At 29.9% G+C, this 11,524-nt stretch overlaps 1 protein-coding gene across 4 annotated transcripts in view; it reads left to right on the top strand.

The window, feature by feature from the left end:
• LOC117176019 (WD repeat-containing protein 47) overlaps positions 1-11,524 on the top strand; it is a 249,114-nt gene that overhangs the window by 22,496 nt on the left and 215,094 nt on the right. Inside the window, exon 1 of one of the 4 annotated variants that reach the window (XM_033365974.1) lies at positions 548-898. The exons of the other annotated variants lie outside the window; for them this stretch is intronic. The gene's annotated coding sequence lies outside the window, so the exon portion shown is untranslated. Of the gene's footprint in view, positions 1-547; positions 899-11,524 lie in introns of those variants that run through there. 4 annotated transcript variants of the gene reach the window in all.

An 11,524-nucleotide genomic window follows, 5' to 3' on the forward strand; every position in this document is an offset into this window, starting at 1 on the left:
AAATATATATTATATAACAAATTCATATTTCAGCATTAAATTAAAAATAATAAACAATATGTAAAAAATATTTTATGGGCGTGTTTACAATTAGGATTTTATGCACTATAAGATCCATTTATTGGAAAAATTATATCCTACTTTGGAAATAACCCCTATTAGAAGATCAGCAGCATTACCTACACGAGCGACTTTACCCTTTTCTACGGTATAGTTCAAAATTTCTAAGCTTGATTCCAATTTTTGGGCTTTTCAGTTTGATGCATCTGCTAATAAATTTTCTGTTTTTTAATTGATTTTATTAATTTTATCTTGTGTCTTTTAAAGTCAGAGAAATCTTTCTTAAGAGATAGTGGTTTCTCGAAGCATTAATCTTTAATTCCAAAGAACATTGGCCGAACGAAAGTATCCCGTTCCACTTTTCACGAGGATTCACTCAAAAAACTTGTTTTTTTTTCAAATAAATGATTTTCGCGCTCGATTTTTGTTTTTCTCTCTCCTTGAAAATAAGTCAATCATAATAGTTACTAAGAGGTGTCATCAGTTAAATTTTAGGCTATAAAAACAATAATTTTATAGGGCTGCTCTTTTTTATATTGCATTAGGTTCTATAACAAATCATACCATTTGCTTATTTAGATTTATTTGGATTTAGAGTCGATTTGAGACAAGAAAACTTTAAGGTGGAAAAATCTTTCTATGCCAAAAAACTGGAATTTGAAGCTGTTGAATTTTTATAAGTTAAGGAATAAAGAGTTTCATTAACAAAAACTAATTTACTTCAGAGAAAATGTTCCTCGAGTTATATAATTTAAAAATATTTGTACACTCATGTGATACATTATTCTGCTTACTGCTGATTATTTAAAACATATATCCCATCTGATTTTTAAATCTGGTAAGTTGTAACCTTTTTCTTGTACATTTCATTTGCGCGAGAATTAAAAAGTTAATGAGTGTTATAAAGGAAATAATAGAGTAGATGAATGGATGCTAATCAGACGTCATAAAGATAGCAACTGCATTATTCTCATGATCATATTATTGTGTTGAAAGCGTATCATTTATGAAAATATTTCTGAAATTTTTAGCTTCCTTGGAAATAATTAATAAAAAGCCTCTACTTCATTCATTCACTTTGCTCCCATTGATGCCCGATGTGCTTGACAGTTTATTAGCATACGTCAGTTTGACATCTTCTAAAATTCTATTCCCAGTAGAATTTATTGTGATTGAATGGAAATTCTTTAGTTTGAATTCGATTAATAGAACATCAAATTCTCATCATATTAGGTCGACATAACAATAATATTTATCAGACTTTAGGATCATTTAAAATTAGATGCAGTGTAGGGGAAGTCCATTAAAAAAAGGAACTAATTACAGCTATAGTTAACTCGTGAAAATAGTAACCTCCTACATTTCCCGTTACTGCTCAAGTAACTCAAGTAACTCAAGTCTCTCAAGTTCCTACAAAGTTAATTTTTTCTATGTACGGATACATATCTTACATATGTGAAAAACTTATAAGAATTTTAAATAAAATTACTGATCAGAATTAAAGAATTTCAAATTGCAAATATCTCAAATTAAATAAATTTTAATTTTCAATAATCAAAGTGGAACTATTCCAAAAATATTATTTAAAATTGCATTATTTTCAATTATAAACATTAAATGCTGAAGAGTCTTCAATTGAAAATATTCAAAATTGAAGGGTTTTAAATTTCGAACCGTTAAAAATGAAGAATTTTCAATTGGAAATCTTCAAAATTGAACTATTTAAAAAAACCGTCAAACATTAAATAACTGTAAAATTGTGAAAGTTTTAAGTTTTTCAATTTAAAATTCTGTAATTTGGATGATTTAAAATGTAATTTCATCAATTTAGAAGATTTAGAATTCAATACTCTTTACTTTTAATCTTTGGAATTATAATAATCATCACAATTTATGAATTTATATTTAAATACACATTTAAAATTAAAGAATTTTAAATTGCAAATCGTTAAGATGGAAGAATTTTCTATTGTGCATTTTGATAATGGTAGAACATTAAATTGTAAATATTTAAAATGCATGAGTTTTTAATTTTTTAATTTTACAATTAAATATTATGCAATTTCTAAGTTTTATAAGTAAAAATTCTATTATTGTTATGATTTACAATATAAATTTTCTTAATTTGAAAGACTTACTATTGAAAACTTGACTTTAAATCTTCCATATCATGCAAATTAAAAAAAATATATTTCGCAGTGTTTTTTGTTTAAAAATGTCTAACATTGAAGAGTTTTTAATTTAAACAATGTACAATTAAAACTTATAAAAGTGTTATGTTTTGCAATAAACAATGTTTTAATTTTGATTTTTTGCATCCGCAATTTCTTCTATTTATAAGACTTAGAATTTAAATTTGAGTTTGAATTTTAAAAATCATAAAAACTCAGGAATTTTTATTGGCATATCTTGAAAATTCAAGAGCATTCAATTATGAACCTCCAAATTGAAGAATTTGAAATTGAATTTCGTAAAAATTGAAGAATTTTTCAGTTGTGAATCTTCAAAACTAAATTTAAAAAAATGTTAAAAATAAAAATGTTGAAACTGGAACAATTTTCAATTCTATGTTTTTAAAATTCAAGAATATTGAGCTGCCGAGTGCAAGAACTAGCCAGACGCTCGAACAAGCGTAAACGAATTGTCCGTGCGTCTCAAAAATAGAAAATTTTCAAAATAAAAAAATCAATTTAAAAAAACTGTAGAATTGTGGAGAATACGGAAATAAAACTTTTTCCTACTAGAATTGTTTCTGCTAAACGTTTATTTTTAATAATAAAAGCGAAATATCGATTAAAAGTTTCTCTCTGATATAATTTAGTTTTAAAGATTAAATCGTTCTAACTCGGCTAAATATTATTGAAATGAGTTTACATTTATAGGTCTTATTCAAAATACTATAGCGATGCCTAATAATTCATGGAAAAGTCAAAAATCGCTTATTGTTTAATAATATTTAATTGCAAAATGAGGTATGTCGATAATTGTGTTTTCTTGGGTTCGTCGGTAAAAAATATCTGGGTAACTTCGAGTTTCAAACAACTTCCAGTAAGTGATTTGCTTAGAAATTTTGCATGATTTTTTTTTTGTAAATCTCATGTCGATTTGTTAGAAATTGATTGAGAAATTCATATTTGGAAAAAATACTCGACATGTGCCCGCGCTGTTAATTAATGCGTCGCGAGGACTATATCAGAGAGAAACTTTTATTCGATATTTCGCTTTTATTATCAAAAATAAATTTTTGAAAAAAAAGTAATAGGAAAAAGTTTTACTTCCTTATTATCTACAGTTTAAAAATTTTTTAAATTGATTTAGTAAATTTTTTATTTTTGGCATACGCGTACAATACTTTTACGCGTGTTCGAGCGTCGGGCTGGTTCTTGTACCCGGCGGCTCAATTTCCAATTGTTTTTCTTGGCAATTGCAAATAATGGAATTTTAAATATTTTAAAATTGAATATTTTTTTATTTCGACAATTTAAAATTATGGAAGTTTTAAGTTGAACAATTAGAAATTATGTAATTATGATGCTTTGAATCCGAAATTTCTTCAATTGAAATTATTTGGAAGATTTCGAATTGCAAGACTTGCTTTTTTCATTTTGAAAAGCATTCAAATTTAAGAAGAATTTTAAATTGTAAATCGTGAAATTTGAAGAATTTTCAATTGTGAGTGTACAAAATTGAACTAAAAAAATTCAAAATTGCATAATTTTAAATTATACGCTGTAAAAAAATCTATTGAATTTTACATCTCTGGTGGATGTAAATAAAAGGACCCTCGTGTATCGGAGTAACTTTACGAAACTGTTGTGATATTCCAATTCGGTCGATAATTTTACACGCGAAAATGTAAAATTCATTATGTGAAAGAATAAAATAAAATTTATCAGGGCGACAGGTTTCGAACACTCGAACCTCAAACTTCGTAGATTTTCATGGAGATTGAAGAAACACAAGCCGGACACGTTACTACTTACCCCAAACACATAAGATACTATGGGTATTTTTTTGATGTTTAAATATTCCGTAACAAAAATATTAAATATACGTTTTGAATAACCGCAATTTTTTCCGTTCCAATAGCAGAAAATGTAAAAGGAAAAATAGAAATAACTCGAATTCGGTCTATTTTTTTTGTAAAAGCTGTCAAAAAAGTTGAGAATAGCTGTCAATTTCCTCTTTGGTAAAATTAAAAATCTCGATGTAATTTTCAATCACAGGAAAGTGATTTTACCGACGCATGGTATTTTTACACGCTGCGACTTAATTTGCCGTTCTGAATGTAAAGTTCATACGAGGAAATGTGTAATTTTATTTTTATCGAGTGTGTAATACACTGCTGTTCAAGGGTCCTTTTATTTACATCGCTAGAGGATGTTATTTCACATAATTTGTAAAATCACACAGTGAAGTGTGTGATATTTACAATGATACAATTTGTAATTTTCCGAAACGTTGTAATTTCACACAAATCTTTATTTACAGTGTACATATTAAAAATTGAAGCATTCTTAATTGTAACTCTTCAGGATAGGCCTATCTCAAAAAGTCAAGTTGGCGAATTTTGAATTGTGAACATCTTCAATATGCAACAGTGTCAAAAATGCAAGACATGAGTAAGATTATATTCCAGAATGTCTTTGTTACGGTGTGAAATTCCTTAGTTTCTTATTTCTGCTATGCTAAAATCATATATTTAAACAAAAGTTTCACATTACTGGAAGCCGATTAAAATTAAAAGTAAAATTGTATGGAAGCCGATGTAGCTATTCTAATGTTTATTTGAATTTACATTTAATAAGTAATAAGCGAGCTAATTTTGCCAGTATATTTATAATCTTCTAATTTATTTTGAGAGTATCTTGCATAATAAATGATAAATAAATTCAACAAGTTAATCATAGTTCTGTTAAATAAATTAGATAAAAAAAGCTTATCCAGTAAACACTATTTAATCACTATAATCGAGATCGTCTAAATTGCGAGCTAAATTGTTGTGAATTAGTCTGGACCGCTTAAAAAAATAAATACATAAAACACGAATGATTGTGGTAATAATAGGTGATGGTTGGGTATTATCTTCACCTACATAGGCCTCTTAGAATTAGACAAGTTTAAGAAGAAATATTGGGTATAGTTGGCGGTCGCTTTTTCAATCTTGATTTTGTTTTGAATAATCATGAAATCCAGACATGGTTGAAGAACGATTTTATAGATGCTTTAGTACTCATTTTTAAGTGTCTATGAAATGCATTTAACTTGTCTTCCAAAGTTTTTCTACGATAGATAAGGAACTAAGAAGTCGTCGTTGCGATGCTTGAAGAACACACGTTCAATTACGACGAGCACTCAGTCCGGAACGGACGTTGATCCAAACCAGTTGCTGAGTGCTATACTGGTTTATTGCCCGTTCATGGCCTGATTTTACTTCCGATATACAATCAACTTGCAATCGCTTTCGATTATAGCCGGCAAGCACCGAAAATATTTCATCCAATTATATGCACGTATTGGTCCAGTACATTAATTGGTTTTTGTTTCTTTATGGTAATAATAGTATGTGGACGATTTCAAATATATTTGAATTTGTATGTCGCTCGATGATTATTTAATGTTCCTAGGACATTTTTGACCTCTCAAAGAAATGACGGCATCTATGATGGCCTCCTTTCTCAGAGTCCTTAGAGATAAAGTGCAAAAAAATATCGTGAGAGACAACTTTTTTGTAATAAGCTAGCCAGTTTTGAGCCTTTTTACATGTTCGTCTCTATACAGATTCACATATTGGAAATGGGACAGGAGTGATAACAATTTTTTTCCAGTGTTGGCTTTGGACACTTTTTAAAATTATGATGCAGTTTAAATTGTAGCAATAATATGCTATAGATTACAAATACCGTGAAACGTGGTAGTTTCGGACATGTGGGGTAAATTCGGAGACTACTAAACAGCCTAAATTGATAGGATAAATTACTCAAAACTGTTCCAAGAATATAGAATTGGTTCAAGCCTTAACTTGTCCTAGTTTCTGGTGGAAACCACGTTCCTTAAGTATTTTAAACTATCAATTTAGGAATGTCCGAATTTATCCCACATGTTCGAAATTATCCCGTTTGACGAACCTGACTGAAAGCATCAAGTTTATACAATATTTTTGTCCTTCGGTTTTGGAACAACTCCAAAGCCTTCTGTAAGAAAATTGAAACTTTTATATTAATGTACTTTTCCAATTAACGACATTGATTAATGCGTCAAAATAACATCTTCACGTATTAATTACCCTGGTCAACATACAATAACATCAGGTCCCGGAAGCTGGAATTACAATATTGTCATATTGATGTGAGCACTATGCCATAATTTAGTGCTTATTTAGTGCTAATTAATGCTGCAGAAAAAAAATTTTGTGCCCGGTAATTTTGGCCAAAAACATGTAGTAATGCTAGCATCAGCTGAAGCCACAACTCCGGTATGCGAAACTCGGAAACTATTAGTGGTATCAAATTCTCCTTTGCGCAGGAATTTAGTGCTAATTAAGTGCTCTGAATTTATGCCTTGCAAAAAATGCGGGCACTTTCTTTTTACCAAAAACGTGTAGTAATGCTGGCTTCAGGTGACTCTGGTATGCGAAACTCGGAAACTATTAGTGGTATCAAGATCAGCTTTGCGCAGGAATTTAGTGCTAATTAAATGCTCTGGATTTATGCCTTGCAAAAAATCCGGGCACTTCTTTTTTTACCAAAAACGTGTAGTAGTGCTGGCTTCAGGTGACTCTGGTATGCGAAACTCGGAAACTATTAGTGGTATCAAATTCTGCTTTGCGCAGGAATTTATTGCTAATTAAGTGTTCTGGATTTGTGCTATTCAAAAAATTCGGGCATTTTTAGTTTTACTAAAAACGTGTGGTAATGCTGGCTTCAGGTGACTAGTGTTATAAAACTTGGAAAATATTAGCGGTATTAAGATCTGCTGTGCGTAGGAATTTAGTGCTAATATATTTTGCAAAAACTAAATTTTGTGCCCGGTAATTTTGATCAAAAACATGTAATAATGCTAGCTTCAGGTGATTCTGGTATGCAAAACTCGGAAACTATTAGTGGTATCAAGATCAGCTTTGCGCAGGAATTTAGTGCTAATTAAATTCTCTGGATTTATGCCTTGCAAAAAATCCGGGCACTTCTTTTTTTACCAAAAACGTGTAGTAATGCTGGCTTCAAGTGACTAGTGTTATAAAACTCGGAAACTATTAGTGGTATCAAATTCTCCTTTGCGCAGGAATTTAGTGCTAATTAAGTCCTCTGGATTTGTGCTATTCAAAAAATCCGGGCACTTTTTTTTACCAAACACGTGTCGTAATGCTGGCTTCAGGTGACTGGTGTTGTGAAACTCGGAAACTATTAGTGATATCAAGATCTGCTTTGCCCCGGAATTTAGTGCTAATTAAGTGCTAATATATTCTGCAAAAACTAAATTTTGTGCCCGCTAATTTTGATTAAAAACATGTAGTAATGCTAGCTTCATGTGACTGTGGTATGCGAAACTCGGAAACTATTAGTGGTATCAAGATCAGCTTTGCGTAGGAATTTAGTGCTAATTAAGTGATAATATATTCTGCAAAAACTAAATTTTGTGCCCGGTAATTTTGATCAAAAACCTGTAGTAATGATGACTTCAGGTGACTCTGGTGTTGTGAAACTCGGAAACCATTAGTGATATCAAGATCTGCTTTGCGTAGGAATTTAGTGCTAATTAAGTGCTAATATATTCTGCAAAAACTAAACCAGTCATCTGAAGCCAGTATTAGCACACGTTTTTGATAAAAAAAAGTGCCCGGATTTTTTGAATAGCACAAATCCAGAGCACTTAATTATCACTAAATTCCTGCGCAAAGGAGAATTTGATACCACTAATAGTTTCCGAGTTTCACAACATCAGAGTCACCTGAAGCTAGCATTACTACATGTTTTTGATAAGAATTACCGGGCACAAAATTAAGTTTTTGCAGCATATATTAGCACTTAATTAGCACTAAATTCCTGCGCAAAGCGGATCTTGTTACCACTAATAGTTTCCGAGTTTCGCATACCAGAGTCACCTGAAGCCAGCATTACTACACATTTTTGGTAAAAAAAAATTGCCCGGATTTTTTGCAAGGCATAAATCCAGAGCACTTAATTAGCACTAAATTCTTGCGCAAAGCAGATCTTGATACCACTAATAGTTTCCGAGTTTCGCATACCAGAGTCACCTGAAGCCAGCATTACTACACGTTTTTGGCAAAAAAAAAGTGCCCGGATTTTTTTCAAGGAATAAATCCAGAGCACTTAATTAGCATTAAATTCCTGCGCAAAGGAGAATTTGATGCCACTAATAGTTTCCGAGTTTCGCATACCGGAGTTGTGGCTTCAGCTGAAGCTAGCATTACTACATGTTTTTGGCCAAAATTACCGGGCACAAAATTTTTTTCTGCAGCATAAATTAGCACTAAATAAGCACTAAATTATGGCATAGTGCCCACATGAATATGACAATGTTGTAATTTAAGCTTCCGGGACCTAATAACATCTTAGGAAATCTATTCCCAAATTGCCCATGTTATATGCCCATTAGGTAACCGTCACCATTGGTCCAGGGATCACAGTCTTTCCACTTTTTTACCTAATTTTCCGTTTCCCCCTAAATTTGAAAAATTCATGAAAACGTATAAAATCTAGAATTTTTACAAAAATTTCTGCTTTACTCCCTTTTTTAGAAGGTTTCATTTCATTTTTTCAGAATCATAAAACGAAATTCAAGACATTAGAAACAAGACAATTTCAAAATTTTCCTTAAATGATTTATTTGATCATTTTTTATATTAGAAGAGTACTGCAAAAATTGTTCATTATAAAATTAAGAAACTAAACCCAAACGATTTAATAAATTCGGTTCTAATAACAGGTTCTATTAATATACATTTTCAATCATTTTGAATACTTTCAAAATATGTAATAAAATACGTAAAGCAGCGTACCAGAGAACAGTACCCTCGAAAGTACCTATGTTAGTTGTGTTTGTAGAAACAAAAATCTTGGTTTAGATTTAGAGAGTATGATTTTCTCTTGATATTCTGATTAAAAATTTTTTTTAGGAATATTTCTCAATTTTTGAAAGAGTTAAACTCAGGATTTAAAAAAAGTTTATTTTGCTAAAAAAAATCCTTGAAATTGAAGCTAAATATTTTTGTATTCTTGCATTAAAATAACTTTTAAGTCTCGACGTGAAATTTTATAATCTTTCAAATTATTCGGATTACAAAGTCATAGATTCAGTTTCTGCACAGATATTTGCCTTTGAAGTGAAGAAAAATGGTTTAAAAAATGTACCCAAACTTTCTATTGGTACTGTAATTTTTTATTTTCTGTTTTTTACACTAATATATTTTTTTTTAATCGACATAAAAAGATTTTGTGAACATTTGGCAGCTGCCAACTGATAAAAATACATTTGAAATAATTGTTCACGTCTCAGGAAACAAAATAAGAAGAAGTAAGTTTTTCAAATGCTCATTTCTGTTATTTTTGTTTTAATCATTTATTTCTAGAATACTTAAAAACATACTTTTAGTAACCCAGGGTTCTATACTAAAGAAAATATACTAGACAAAAATTGATGAGGATCAGGAATAAAAAAATCAAAATGTATCTACTATCTACTCAAAAAAATACAGTTAAAAAAGTCACACATGAGCATTTTTCAATTCTGTGTCGTTGCTTTATTTTTGACTTTTTTATCTTGCATTTTCTTCTGTTGTATTTTTATAACTGAAAGTGTTGAAGTATTCAATTGAATATAGAAAGATATTGATGTTTAGTTTCACTATCTATCTGAATATTTGCTTTGATATGAAATCCTTCCAATCTGTCAAGATTTTGTAATTGCATATGCAATATGCATGGTATATATTCTGAACTTTATGGCTGCATTAAATCTGTTATTTTAATATTGGTTTGATACCTATCCGATTTCATTTGAAATGTTTAGAAATTTGAACAGAATGAAAATACATTATTCAGCCTAATTCGCATTTTACACAATTGCAATAGATGGTTTGAAAAATGCCGTGTTTTGGTCTTTATGGGAGTTTAAGGTGAATCTAAAAAGTACGAGCAAGAAAGTTATGTTAGCAGTGAAATTTATAGGTGATAGATTCAAAATGGTTACTTACTTCCACTTACACTGTATGGTCAATCGAAATGACTGTAAATTGTAATTATAACTCATCATATCTGGGTTGTAACCCAGATTTTAAAAATCAAACGCTAAGAAACTGACTAACTTTCATGCAGCATTCCTTTGCATGTATATCTAAATATACATATACGATAGAACGAATCAGTTTTTATTTAATTTATTTCCAATATAAGAGTCCATACTGATTTATATTTCTTTCCTTCTAAATAGTATTTACTTGTTTTTTTATCAGTTATTTTCATGCGAAACTGTTGAATAAGAGATATTTATTGAAGTAACCGTGAAGAAAAGACAAGGTTCAGGAAAGGTCTTGGAGCTTCCCAGGGTCAACTCGTTGAACTGGTCTTGAGAAAACAGGAAGGATTACCTACCTTAAAAGTCAGATTTGAAAAATGTATTTTTAAGAAAATTCTCACCGTGATTTTTAGTATCGGCAACTTACAAAGGGGAAATTATCAATTTGAAAATGACTTCGGAAGTGAGAAAATAAATTTCGGGTAATTGGAATACATGGAAATTATAATATTATTTAAATATCCTTTGAAGGGATCACAAAATTCTATGACGGTAAAGTGCTTCTCCGTCATGTAGGAAGTATATTTATTTTTGATACGGGAATTTGTATAATTATTAATGAAAAAAATGTATCCATACACTTAATTCACTTGACACTTTTTTGCAATTAAAGAAAAATGCTTTCAAATGTTAATGCTTTAAGACTGTCCAATTTGTAACGTACGTTAATAATTAATTAATGAAAAATTTTAAGTTGTAACTCTCTTAACTTTTAATTGTTCATTATTAATTTAGAAGCGTTTTGAATTGAATAAATTAAAGTGTTAATAATTGTATGGATTGGAATTTAAATACAGTTAAACTTTTCTGTAGATATTGAAGGATTTCACTATACTTCAAATTTGAGGCCCAAATGGTTGCAAAATTGTATTGTTGGAATGATTTATTCAAGGAATGGGCAGCATTATAAGCTGATATATTTTCCTATCATTTAAATTAATTTTAGCAGATGATTGTTTAATTTTTGTAATGATGGTATCTACCCGCACCGAAAAAATCTGGTTATTCGTACTAAAATATATTATTATATCATATTAAAATTAAAATTGTTAAAGGAGATTTTTAAAATTAGTTGTGAAGCCTCTTAATTATTGATTGTTAAATTTGGAAAGCTACTTATTTATAAAAGACCGTAATTAAAATTTGACAT

Source organism: Belonocnema kinseyi, chromosome 7 (assembly GCF_010883055.1).
Source record: "Belonocnema kinseyi isolate 2016_QV_RU_SX_M_011 chromosome 7, B_treatae_v1, whole genome shotgun sequence".
NCBI lineage: Eukaryota > Metazoa > Arthropoda > Insecta > Hymenoptera > Cynipidae > Belonocnema > Belonocnema kinseyi.